Below are 13,541 nucleotides of genomic sequence, written 5' to 3'. Positions count from 1 at the left end.
TGAATCAATGCAGCAAATAACCTCTTCACCCTTATCCAGCTAAATAAAAGAGAGTGGCCTGGAAGAAGATAAAAGCTCTCACTGACACAGACACTTTCTAAAACTGTGGGTGGGAAGGGAGTCTGATCACATTGTCAGGTAGTCACATGTTTTTATACATCATCTTATAAAACTTTGCAATAATTGGGCATGATGCTGCACACCTATAAGGCCAATGCTTGGGAGACTGAGGCAGGAAGTTCACAGGTTCGAGGACAGACGCAGCAATGTAAGGAGACTCTTCCCACATTGTAATGTGAGACTATAGTGCACCAATAAAATAAAATTAAAAAAAAACCTGGGGACACCCTGTTTTGAAACAAAATGTAAAAATAGTTGAGCATATAGGTGGAAGGTAGAATGCTCCTGGGCTCAATTCCTCATACCAAAACAAACAAAACAAAAAACAAAACCAAATTTGAAATTTGTGTCTATGACTTTTATCATACTATATAAAAACTCACCCTTATCTAACTTTTAGTGACTTTGTATTTTTTAGAGGCCCCTCAAATTGTGTAAGTTTTGGGTTCCATAGAACTTGAACCTGTTCCTGCAGCTAAATCTTGACCCAAATGGACTGCAACTCCAGGAACACCCAGACTCTCAGACTTGTGCTTTTGTCCTCTGGGCCTTACAATATAGAGTTCTCCCTCCAGTAAAGAGAGTTTTATGTACAAACAATTAGAAATGACAAAAGAAGATGAGTGTCCTAAGCCCCTTGCTATCACAATATTGTAGAAAGTTCCTAATTGTCACATTACAGAAAGCTGCCCTGGGAAGGGACAGAGACAGGGATTTAGTGTGGGATGCCTGTTGCAGACACATCAAGGGAGGTTCAATTAAGGACAGCATAAAAACTCAATTCAAATTTGCCTTATTTTCCTCTAGGGTTGTAGGTCTAAACCTTACCACTTATTAGTTCTACTTATACCATATTTATTGAATTTATATGCCTGCAAAGCTGTTCTGCAGCTGGCAGGGTCTGGAAATGATTGGTAATTAACATTAATGGGCAGGAACATTTTCAGTAGAAATTAAAAAATCCTTTGGTGTCAGGCATAATAACTAGATCAGAGGACTGGCTCGTCCAACATTCCCATTTTCTCCCAAGAAATAAGCTTTGTCTTGTAACCTTATTTATGCAGAGAGAACTGAGGGTTTTTTTTTTCCCCTCCTTTATTTGGGATCTAAACATGCTTATTCCATCAAGAAGCAGCCAAGCAAACTCTGTTTGACATCCCAGACAAAGCTGTTGAGGCTGTTTTACCTGTGAATTGGTATTGATGGCTCCTGAATTGTGAAATTCTGCTACAAGTAACCTTTTTCTTTGATTTGCATCCATCTTATTAGAAAGTGACACCATCTTATTGATCTATCCAACCCTTGAAAAAGAAGGTAAAAAAAAAAAAAAGAAAATGTGACAAAGATAACGGGCTCTCAAGGTGATCCATGGATGGTGTCTAAAGGAAAGGATTGTTTCTGGTCTCAGTTAACGATGCAGAGGGATAGCATTTAGAGGTTACAAAAGCCCTTTACACTCACTAATATGAACTTGAGAATCTGTTCTGTTACTTTTTCCTTGGTAGTCATTTAAATGCTTTAGCAAGGCTGTATCTCCCATCTTTTATGTTTCTATGTGCAAAGCGGACTGCAATGATGCTGCTCCTGATAGCCATACACAAACCGCTCATCAGTTTCAGGGGCTGTTTGCTGCTCATTACTGAGTAACTAAAATGTCAAATGGGATTTCTTATCTCTAGGTATTTCCCTTTCAGTAATAATAATACTTAGTGTGAGATCTATTTAACACACAGAATGTCCCTATGAGGCATGCCCTATTATTATCTTCTATTAAAAAAAAGAAATTGGTGCTTACAGAGGCTGAGTGATCCAAAGAGATATCGTAAATAAAAGACAAGCATCTACACAAATATAAATTCATTGGATACCAAAACTACACTCAGCACTCTACTCTTCTGACTGCTGCAAATTGTATTTTTTTTTTTTTTTTTTTGTAAGCTGAGGCAACAGACACAGGCTTGGAGGACTTCACAAACCCTAGTGGTTGAGCTGGCAGTGGTGGTGCCTGCATATAATCCTAGCACTTGGGAGGCTGAAACTGGAGAACCCTGGGTTCAATGTCAGCCTTAGCAATTAGCGAGTCCCATTTTAAAATAAAAAATAAAAAGGGCTAGGGGGTATAGACAAGAAATAAAATGCTCCTGGGTTCAACCCCAATATATGCACACACACACACACACACACACACACACACACATACACACACACACACACACACATACACACACTAAAACAAAACAAAACAAACCACTCTATTGGTTACTATAAATCTAACCTTGGCTTTCTCAAAATATATTAGAAAATTTGCTGATTTCTTTATAAAAGGCTGTGAATGACAGGGATTGAATGCAATAAAAATGAATATGAACTTTTTACACCTGAGGTGAAGGTAGGTATACAAAACAATATACAACATGTATAGGAAAGTGAGGCAGGGAAGGTATATATTATCTAGATTTTGTAGGAACACGTATTTTTTCTACAACATGCTACATTTGTTTTATAAAAGAAATTTATTGTAATTCATTATCTTAAATTAAGAGAAAAATGTCACAATAAAAACAAATTAAAACCCTCTAACTTACAATGAAAAAACAAGGCAAAACAAAATTGCTATTAGCATTTTACAAATGATAGTAGTAGAATCTTTTTGGGAACAATAGCCCAGCAATTGTGGCATGCAAATGTGTGATGTGCAGGTCTATCCTGTGGTCAACACATTTCTGGGTGCTGGCTCTTGTCTTTGGCAGTGATTGCAGTCCACCATGGCTACAGTCAACAAGGCAGTATATTCCCTCTGCTCAAAGTTCTGCTTATCTTCTCTATCTCTTGACCACAGTTCAAGCATAGGCAAATTCCTCACGGGTCCAGGTTGAGACAGGTGTCAGATCCATGAGTCTGCACTTCACAGATGATGGGGGTTCTCAGCTCTTCAGATCCTACCGCATTAATGAGTCTCTCCTGCTTTCAAACATATGTTTGCAACTTCCTCCAGCTTCTCTAATGGCTCTCCTTGAGAAAGATGAGCTGCCACACATTAGAATGCTAGAGTCAGAGGTGAAAGACATTTTTGTTTTATAAGCACATCTACTTACATTCTTCTCTTATGGTTATCAGAAGCTTCCTTTTTTCATATTTTCCTATTTGATCTGTATGCAATTTCCATGGAAAATCAAGTCATCTAGGAATTTAACTTCTGTTCTGAAAAAAAATCAAGAATTCTAGTATTATATTGTTTCACTGAGTTGTTAAAATGCCACTTTTATAATATTTTCCTAAGACACATATTTATCGGTGATAAATATGATAAATATGATGCAAATATAAACATACACAAATACAAGAAGGAAAGACATAAACAGAAAATTGCAACACACTGAGTGCTATAGTAGAGAGATCCATTCAAGAGAAAATGGTGTAGAAGACAAACATGGATAAAGCACAATATTAAAATGAAGGGAAGTGCAAGAAAGCTTGGAGAGGTGGGCACAGGTCAGCTTATGGTGGAATTTATAGCCTGTGCTAACAAGCTTTACCTTAACTAGGAGCAAGGAGGAGGCATTAGAGCTCTAAGCAAGAAGGTGACATGAATAGATTTGCAGGTTGAAATCACTCCTTGGATTCCTGGGTGTGGGGAAGAGATTAAGGATGGATTAAAGTACATGAGCAGTTTGCAAGTGTAGAAGTCCAGGTGAGAGCGAGTGCAGGTTGTTCAGATGTTATTTAGGATGTTTATTCTCCACTAGACTCAAAGGGGTACCCACTGGGCTCCAAATCATTGATGACCAAGTATTTGTGCGAGAAGGAAGCCAGCAACAAGTAGGTAATGATTGGAAGATTAATGAAAAATAAGTGCTTTTTATATTTGAGAAAATTAAACCCAAAATGTATCATATATTTTTCTATTGGAAATAGCTCCAAAAAGTACAGTATGAGCCCTAAGAAATATACTCACACTTGATAACTCCATCTCCCTTTTTTTGTTTTTTCTCTTATCCATATGCAATATTTATTTTGAATTCTATTTAGAATCTTAAATATGGTACAGCACATCTTATGGGTGCTCATTTCCTTTTCAAGGAAAGCAAAAATTATTATGTATCCAGAAGCTACAGATAAGTCAGAGTGAAAGAAATTTCCATACCAGTAGCCTCTGCTTTATAATTCCTCATATCATGAAAACTGCAAGAAGCCAGGTGTGGTGGCTCACGCTTGTAATCCCAGCAGTTGGGAGGCTGAGAATGGAAGACCACAGTTCACAGAGAGCCTCAGCTACTTAGTGAGGCCTTCTGCAACTTAGTGAGACCCTGTTTCAAAATTAAGAATTAAAAATAGGGCAGGGGATGTAGCTCAGAGTCAAATGCCCTGGGGTTCCATCCCCAGACCCACAAAAAATAAGAAAGAAAGAAAGAAAGAAAGAAAGAAAGAAAGAAAGAAAGAAAGAAAGAAGAAAGAGAAAGAGATCAAAACACAGAAGATCAGAATCTTTTATGGCATTCAATTCTGAAAATTTGCTTATCTACAGATTTAAAAAAAACTAAGCCTTTGGACAAATGAGTAAAGAGCCTTTCAGTTGATTGAGATTTCCTTTGAGAACTGTGAATCTCAAATCTTAGGGGCAGCATTTGTCACATGGAGATACCAGGTTGCTTCAGGATGCGAGCAATTATGAAAATGTAACACACTCTCAGAGAGACATCTTGACACTGAAGAAAATGCCATTGAGGTAATGAGTCAACCATTAACACTATCAGAGTGAAAGAAGGCCTACGTGAGGAAAATAATTTAAATTCCATCACTTCCTGCAGTCACCTGGTCACAGTAATATCAGCAAGTGACAAAGAAGCCTAAAATAAAATACACATGCCAGACTCACATCCTGCTGATGATAGCCTCTGGAAAGAAAATAGACCACAAGGAACAGAATGCTTAAATTTGCTAAGTTTTCGTTTTCACTATTGAATAGCTCTAAAGAAGAAATAGTCACATTTTATACTTTAATTGCCTAATGTTTTTGAGTGTCTCCTTGAATCTTTGATTGATTTTAGGGACAAATCTCCTTAACCTGTGAATTTATTTTTCTCAGTAATTATCCCTAAGACTGATGCAGTTTTTATACTGGACTCACTGCTGCTGCTCCCTTGTTGATGGTAGCAGGGTAACCATATCATCTACTTGCTTTTCATTAATTTCACTAAGTGTTACATAACCTTGACCTTCATAACCAGGTTCTCTATTTTCTAGCCTCTTGATAATGACAGAAGTGTCAAAATGTTATTTTTTAAACAGCATCTTTCTCTTTGACAATTTTTAGAAACAGATGTTCTGCTATCTCTTGCAACTCACCACATATTAGAAAGCAATACCAATTCTATCATAAATGTACTTTGATAAAGTACATTCATGTCTATTTTTATCGGCAGTGTAGCATGTCAGGGAGAACTACAAAAAGAATGTGACAAATCTCCTGTCCTTGACTGGTTTAAAATCTCTTTAGAGAAACAGATCTGCATATATGAAATGGTCTGGGGAATAGTAGAGGACACAGTTTAACTAGAGATCAAAATGTTTACAGATAATGTGGGAAACCATTTTGAAACTACATGAGAAGAATATAGCTGAGCACAATTAAAATGGTTATTGAAAGAAAGTAGGCTTGACCTATAGCAAGGAATTGTAAATAAGGCACTGTATATTAATCTGGAATTCATCTACACTAAGTTTTCTGGGCTTTCTACAATGGACTCCATGTTTCCCTTTCCTTTCCCATGTCCATGGTCCACGGCTGATATAAACAATCTGTATTTCCTGTTTTGTTCATTGTCCTTATTCCTGGTATTCTCCACTAACACAATTGTACCTAGCCAACCGCAAGTTCAGTGATTTCCATTTTCACCTATCACCTGAAATCCAATTGTTTCCACTAAGCAATGAGTCTCCTGTAATTTATTATTATTATTATTATTATTATTATTATTAATAATAATAATTATTATTATTATTTTGGTGGAACTGGGGTTCCTGGAAACCCTTCTACCTCCGGGCTACACGCCCAGACCTATTTTATATACTTTTATAATTTGGAAACAGGGTCTCGTAAGCCAGCCAGGGTGGCTTCAAACCAGTGGGATCCTCCTGTCTCTGCCTCCCAAGCACAAGGGTTACAAGCTTGCGCCACCACGCCCGGCCTCCTATAATTACTTAATGTCTATTTCTCTAGAATCTGAATCTATGTATTTTTCTCATGCTTATTGGAATCCACAAAATTAACTCTGCTCTTTAGAAGGCTAATATTAACTATAAAACTGGGCTTGGCGGCACACACTTCTAATCCCCGAGCTTGGGAGGCTGAGACAGGAGGATCACGCAGGTTCGAAGCCAGACTCTGCTGGCTTAAGAGACTGTTTCCTAATTTAAAAAAAAAAAAAAAAAAATATATATATATATATATATATATATATATATATATGTGTGTGTGTGTGTGTGTGTGTGTGTGTGTGTGTGTGTGTGTGTGTTATATATGTTATATATATGTTATATATATATTAGGTCTGGGAGTGGGAGTGTAGCCCGGAGGTAGAAGGACCCTGGGTTCCACCCCTAGTACCACCAAAAAAGAAAAAAAAAATTTAAGTGTAAGATGTATGGCAAAGAGTTACAATTTAAAGCATATTAAGAAGTCTATGATGTAGGTTTGAAGCTAGCTGCGCTGGCTTAAGAGACCCTGTTTCAAAACATAAAATAGGTCTGGGAGTGTAGCCCAGAGGTAAAAGGGCTTCCAGAAACTCCAGTAGCATATATATTTCTTTAGAAACCAAAATATAAATTAAATAAGAGGGCACGCCAGATGGGGCCCGGGTCGCGGGACTCTGGGCCCCAGGCCGAACTGCACGTAGCACGCCAGACCCCTAGAGAAACCGGGCCCAGTAAGACGCTGGGTTCTGGGCAGGGGTCGCGCGCGGCGCACACCAGCCGGGGTCCGGGTCGCGGGACCCTGGGCCCCGGGCTGAACTGCAAGTAGCACACCAGACCCCTAGAGAAACCGGGCCCAGAACAGAAAAAGATAAAGAAAAATATCAGAGAGGAGGTAAGAAAGAAGTTATGGATGCCAGGACACTGGAGATGCAGACAAAACTTATCTAAATGCACTGGAACTTATGGAAAAATTCACCGTGAAAGAGGACTGCTATTTCTCTATATTGTTAAGAATCTCAGACATCACCTGTAAGGAGAGAGATTAGCGGAGACCAAGGAGAAATGCGGTATTGAAAGAGTTCTCCGCGATGGTGGTAGAGACTTGTATTCAGGAGAAGCAGAAACCGGATCCTACCAACTTTATTTTTTTGGAGAAATTACACCAAATGTCGAATGCTACCATCACGCATGCTTAGGAACACTGGACAACATTCAGAGTGGAAAAAGAGCCTGGGAAGGATTTGAAACGGTGGAGGCAGTGGCAATGCCAGTGGCCAATACTCAGGGGAGGCAGAGATCTGATACATTACCCCTGGAACGTTTGAAATAATAACCACAGAGACAGTGATCGGAACCTGCTGAGGGGTTAGGCGGGCGCCGGGGCCAGTGGCCGACATTGGAGCTTGCTGTGAGGCAAGGCCGCTACTGAGGCCTCCGTGGCCGGGACTGGAACCTGCCGAGGGGTTGGGCATCGGAGCCTGCCGTGAGGCGAGGCCAGCTTCGGATCCTGCCGTGAGACATGGCCAGTACTGGGGCCTCCTAGGCCGGGAACGGAACCTGCCGAGGGGTTGGGCCGGTGCTGGGGCCAACGAGGCCGGCATTGGAGCCTGCCATGAGGCTAGGCTGGTGCTGGGGCCTCCGAGGCCGGGATTGGAATCCTGCCAAGGGGTTAGACCGGTGCAGGGGCCAATGGCCAGCATCGGAGCCTGGTGTGAGGCAAGTTCACTCCTGCGGCCTCCAAGGCCGGGACCAAAGCCAGCTTAGGGGTTAGACCGGTTCAGGGGCCAGCGAGACCAGAACTGGGGCCTCCCATGAGGCAAGGCCACTGCTTGAGCTAGTGAGGTCTGGATTAGTCCACTGAGTAGCCAGGCCACTACTGGGACCATCAAGAGTGGGATTGGTACTTGCAATGCAGCATGCACAGAGAAATATCGCAGAAAATATAAATCAGACGCTTCTCTTAATCAGCAATAACTAGGAGGAAAAGGGCAACAGGAAGAGGTTGAGCTATAGAAAGGGTCCTATAGTGAAGCAACTAATGTGACCAATCAGAGGGTATGTAATATTGGAGGACGGAGCCTCTTTAAAACGCAGGAGGTACATAAACAAATGTATCAAAGTTAATCACCAAACAAGCGTGGGATGGAGGGAGGGGGAGGGAATGGGATGGGGGCTGGAGGAGGGCTAATTGGATGATGTGTGCTTGTATATCCTCTCAAGTCTTGTACTCCAATATGATTGATATATGACTACAATGCACCAATTTAAAAAATAAATTAATAAAAAAATTAAATAAAATAATTAAATAAACATAAAAAAAAGAAGTCTATGTTGCTAAAGCCTATCTTCTTTGTTAAAACAATGACTGTAAAACACTACATAAAATTAAACCAATGATAGTTTTAATAATTAGGCCATATAAAAGTTACTTCAGAATTTGTTATGAGTAGTCAGTACTTAATTTTTTTCTCCTCATATTTTACAAAGGAAGATAAAAGAATGCTTATAATTTGTTTTTTTCTAGATCCACTTAAAATTTTCAATAATGGTAACATTATTGAAAATATTGAAAAAATATTTTACCTCCTATTATGGTTTAGATATAGACAGTCCCTAGAAGGGCTTGTATATTAACAATGCAAAATGCTCAGAGGTGAAATAATTGAATCACGAGAGCTCTAATTTCATTGGTGAATAAATACATCAGTGGATTAAGGGGTTACTGGGTGGATAGGTAGGCAGCAGGGTGTGGCTGAGGAGGTAGGTCACTGGGCGTGACCCTGGGTGTTATCTATGACCCTCCTCCTTTTCTTTGTTCTCTTTCTGCTTTCTGCCATCATGCCCTGAGCTCCACAGATATGACCAGGCCTAGCATAGTCTAAAACCTCTGAAACCTCCAGAACTGTGAGAAAATAAATCTTTCTTCTCCTAAATTGTGGTCATCAGGTATTTTGGGTCACAGTAGTAAGACTATTGACTAAAACACCTTTTCTCTAATTTCAGGTGTTTCTTAATTTAGAAAGTTGATGAGTAAATAAGGAAAGAGGTAATTTTGATTTCTGGGATAGGCAATAATAATCTGGGTGCTTAAAATTCTAGGCACACATAATATTTATTAAATTGAATGGGAATGTCTAATTAACCAGCGATTTTTATGAATATGTCTTATTTCTAATTTTTTTTAAAGAACTTATACTTTTTTTTAGTTTGAAGAATTTAAATACTGGTTCAAAAAAACAAAAAAGTTCTATAAGCTAATTCCTGAAGTCAAGATGGATACATCTAAATGATAATAATTAAAAATAAATTCTGGTAGGGAACACAAACCTAGGTAATCCAAATGCAAATTTCCTCTGTCCATCTGGTGAGTCTGAGTTAGCCTGGATACCATCTGTGAACTGTGAGCCCAATGACCTTTGTACTTCAGCAAATAATGAGCAACCAGTACTGAATGCTCACATTTTTAGCACCAGAATTGATTCCTATCAAGAGAATTTAATTTGTTATAAGTGTAATTTTGATTTAAATAATTCTCACTTCCTTCCACCAAGAGAATACTGAATTGCTGCAGAGAGATGTATAAAGCATTCACCACATATTTTTTCTTATTCCTAGTATAACCACTTTGTCTAAGCACAATAATAACTATCGCAAAAATTTATTCTCTACTACATTTTGATCTATGAAATAGAATACAAATAGCCTTCTAGGAGGAAAATATTGGGATATGCTATTGAATGTGTAGCACCTCAAGCAAGCACCTGCATCAATGTAGTCTGATGATTAGAAAATCCAGAAGAGCTTAGAGATAAAACAGATCTAGTTGCTAGAAACTCTCTCCGGGTAGGATTCACTGGAGGAATAATTATTCAGTCACAGGATTTTCCACATATCCACTAGAAAAGCCAACTGCCCCAAGGAATTTTCAGAAGGATGGCTGTTGTAAGTAAATTTACTACAAAAAATTGTGTAAGGCCAGACATTCTGAACTTCAACAGAATGTGTGCAAGGTGGAGTATAATACCGCGTTTAAAGAGATTCAGAGTATAACTCATCATGTTGAAATGGATATGAGGTCATTTGTATTCTCTATCTCATTAAACATAATAAAAGATATATGGAAATAGTCAAATACATTATTTTTTACTCCACTTTATCTTATTAATTCCCAGATTGTTCAATGAAATTATTGTGCAATTTAGTAGTGCCCCCCAAAAGCAGCATATCTATGATCAAACTAGAAGTCTTATTAAGAACAAGAAAAAATGGAGGAAGAGTTTTTAGTTTGGTGAATTTAAATACTTGGAAGGCTGTCAGGAAGGAGTTACATTTTAAGTTTTAGAGAGGAAGAATTTATAGGTATATATAGAAGTCTTGAATAAGTAAATTGGTCCAACACCAGAACTGGCAACTTTACTAGACAATGAGTCTGCCACAAGAAGTGTTCTAGCCTAATCTAAAATATATTAGTGATAATATGTGAAAGACTGAGAAAGACTGTGCCATGGAATCTTTGGATCCCCCAAATCACATATTCTACAATAAATGATAATTTATCATAATTGATAGAGCCCAAGAGTGTTTTATAATTGACTAGAGTATGATAAATATAGTCACATTGTGAGATATTCATCTAAATTAAAGTCTCCTAATATATAATGAGAGAATACTAAACTGTAAAGTCAGGATGCCAGGTTTGTGATACCATCAGATCTTGGCTAGAGAATGTTGCATTGCTCATCTCTAAGATGTCCTTCAGCTTTAAATTTAACAATGTCCATGAATGTGCAACTCTTGGCTTCTTCATATTCCTCATTTCACCATCTGCCTTAATTTTCTATCATCTTGGAACCAACTACTATCAGTCCATGTGCATAAGTATCCTGAGTTAATTTCCACTGATATATGATTTTAAATTGAATTATTGTGATTTTGAATCAGGCAAAAGAAATACTAATGTACGTGTGTCTTCAAAAAGACAAATGATGTGTCTTGAAATATGGATTGGCCACATAAACTGGAATTAATATAATTTTTTATATTATGGCTCTATAATACTTGCAAAATTTGTCACCCATAGAAACTTATTTTTAAGGAGAAATGTATTACCAAACACAGAACAAAGGTGCTTTGTACAAAAGTTAGAAAATGGATGCTCATTACCAACTTCTTAATTTTAAATAAGGTATTATTGCTGCTGGCTAAAGAATTTTTAGTAGTTCTAGATGAAGTGTTGAATTCATAATTATTAAGGAACAATTAAAATAATTACATACATTTTCAGCTTTTGGGGGGTGACATTTCTTTGAAGATAAAACTGATTATCTGGTTTTATTAGGAGAAGACACATCTTTGCATAAGAATTAGAAATATTTAGCACATCAAAGCCAATTATGGCCTTGTATTGAATAACTTGAGACTTTTTTTTTTACCTGCTCTCTATTTTCTAAGTAAAATTATTATGTGAATAAATACTGGCCAATGGAATTCTTAAATTTACACATTATTTGTAATATTTTATTATTAAAATTCCAGAATGTGGGCATGATGGCACACACCTATAATCCCATCACTTGGGAGGCTGAGACAGGAGGATCACCGGTCTTAGTTCAGTCTCAGCAATTTAGTGAAACCCTCAGCAACTTAGTGAAACCCAGTTTCAAAAAAAAAAAAAATCAGTCTGGGGATGTAGCTCAGGGGTAGAATGTCCCTGGGTTCAACCCTCAGTACCAAAAATTAATAAATAAATAAGTCCTAGAAATCCTTTATAACATTCTAGGCCCTAAAATTCAGGGTGTTAATTTTTAGACTCTACCTTTACCATAAAATATTTTTAATAATTTGATACATTGTATTTATGTATCACAGTGAGGTTCAGAGTAATATACATACATGTGCACAGTATTCTTTGTATATTTCCCTAGGTTTCCACCCACCTCTACCACCTCCCCTAGATAGTTTTTACATCCACACATGTAACTTCATGTGTAAACAAAAGGCTATTTGAAGAGCTACCTTCATCAGCTCTTCCTTTTGTCCTCCTTCACCCTCCTCTTCCTTAGGCTTCCCTTCCCAATTCACTAGCATCTCCTCTCATTTATGTGAGGTCTTTATTTTCTAGTTTCTTTCTAGCTTCTACATGAGTGGCTTTTCACTTGTTGTGAATGGCTAATCTCACTTAGCGTAATATTCTCCAGGTCCATCCATTTTGTGTTATCTCTTATGGCTGAGTGGAATTCCATTGTGTGACTATACTGGACTTCCATAATTCATTCATCTGTTGATGGACACCTAGGTTTGGTTCCATGGTTTGGCTATCATAAATAGAGCCTCTATAAACATATAAAAGCACTGAAATAAAATTACTAGAGAAAATATCTTTTAACATTGAATTTCTGTCCAGATTACTTTGGTTAGTGCTCCCCCATACATATCCTCTCAGTTATGTTCAGCGATGTGTGTGTGTGTGTGTGTGTGTGTGTTACTGAGGGGTGGAACCCAGGGGCTTTTCTACCTCCAGGCTACACTCCCAGACCTATTTTATACTTTATCTGGAAAAAAGGGGTCTCACTAAGTTGCTGAGAGCCTCACTAAATAGCTGAGGCTGGCTTTGAACCTGTGCGATCCTCCTGTCTCAGCCTCCCAAGCGCTGGGATTACAAGCATGCTCCACCCAGCCCGACTATGTTCCATGATTTAGAATAAGTATACCAAAGACAGTATAGCTACAATATTATGATCTAGTAAATAATTTATGTAATAATAATCTATAGACTATTCATTTAAGTGAATGGAGAAAAAATTATATCGAACATTTTAAACTTATTTTGAGAATCATACAGTAAAGCAAACCCATTCTGAATTTGTGATGATTATTTTAGAATACCTGATTATGACAGGTTTTCTTGGCAAAATATTAATTTAAACTGGACTTCAGCCCATCCTGCAGTTGTGCTTTTTCTAGCAATTACGCTTCTCATTGTGTTTACAGAACTGTCCATGAGCTGACCTACTCAGAAACACAACTAAAGTATTTGAAGTGGGTCTCAATGACCCTCTCTGGGCTTGGACACTAGACAAATGTTGTCAGAGGAAATGGTTATGAACAAATTGCACGGAGAGAGGATCCCCAAAGTCAAACAATTTGGATTAAAAAGTATCCTTCTGCTACTAAATAATGGTATATTATGGTACTGTTTCTTTATTCAGAATTAGAAGTGTTTCCGA

General features: G+C 38.0%; 1 protein-coding gene across 1 annotated transcript in view; it reads left to right on the top strand.

Moving 5' to 3' along the window:
* THSD7A (thrombospondin type 1 domain containing 7A) overlaps window positions 1-13,541 on the top strand; it is a gene marked incomplete at both ends in the record, with an annotated part of 440,777 nt that overhangs the window by 157,886 nt on the left and 269,350 nt on the right. The gene's annotated exons all lie outside the window — the stretch shown is intronic.

This window comes from Muscardinus avellanarius (genome assembly GCF_963383645.1).
Source record: "Muscardinus avellanarius genome assembly, chromosome: 9".
NCBI lineage: Eukaryota > Metazoa > Chordata > Mammalia > Rodentia > Gliridae > Muscardinus > Muscardinus avellanarius.
This window is presented reverse-complemented; position numbering and strand designations above follow the sequence as displayed.